This window comes from Eurytemora carolleeae, unplaced genomic scaffold (assembly GCF_000591075.1).
Source record: "Eurytemora carolleeae unplaced genomic scaffold, Eaff_2.0 scaffold4325, whole genome shotgun sequence".
Classification (NCBI taxonomy): Eukaryota; Metazoa; Arthropoda; class Copepoda; order Calanoida; family Temoridae; genus Eurytemora; species Eurytemora carolleeae.
The window spans coordinates 1-775 of NW_019400210.1; the positions used below are offsets into that span (position 1 = coordinate 1).

General features: G+C 30.7%; 1 long non-coding RNA gene across 1 annotated transcript; it reads left to right on the top strand.

Annotated features, from left to right (window-relative positions):
- The first annotated feature begins 57 nt into the window (after nt 1-57).
- Nucleotides 58-741, top strand: LOC111717774 (uncharacterized). Its single transcript, XR_002768908.1, has 3 exons — nt 58-188; nt 368-434; nt 660-741. It is a non-coding gene; the product is annotated as an uncharacterized LOC111717774 (long non-coding RNA).
- Nucleotides 742-775: the final 34 nt, after the last annotated feature.

Below are 775 nucleotides of genomic sequence, written 5' to 3' on the forward strand. Positions count from 1 at the left end.
TTACATAGATCAACATTTTATAAATCATAGATATTGCATGTTTTGAAACTATCCTGTCAAACCTATCACTTAAAAGCCTCTCTATAAAATCTATATCTATCAAGTGTTCCAACACCCAATAAGGCCATGGAAGAGGAAGAGGAAATATACCAGCAATTTAGAAGGGAGAATGCAGAATATCAGAACAGGTAAAAGTAATAACTTTAATTACTAAACAAACTCAATTAACTAAAGGTCATCAACTATGCAATTAAAAATCATGTTTTTAAAACTTCCATAAAAGAAACAAATACTCTGCCATTTAAGAAAAAGTGTGGAGAAAAATTATTTTATGCATCCATATTCCATATTGCATATTTCAATGTAGGGTAGAAACTGAGTTGACAGAAACTGTTATTAGGGACTACTTTTCTAAAAACCTCAAATATCTACAGGTAAAAATAGTAATAATTTCAATTGGATTGCATTACAGATATTTGATTCAGAAGTAAAATAAAATAATACTATTTTTTTGTGATCTGATTTTTCTACACAATGTAGCACAATGACAGAATTCATCTCAGGCAATGTAGCTTTGTTATATTTATCATATACCATTTTTTTGGAATTCTAAAATGTACCACAATTCATCCATTTTAAACATAACTCTACATATTCAGGATATCTGGTCTGGAAAAGCGCCATCAGCCCGCCATGATGCATATATAGCAGGAGTCAGACTCCCTCTGTTGTATCAAACCATTCTAGGCATTTATACTAGCTTTAAGTCGAAACA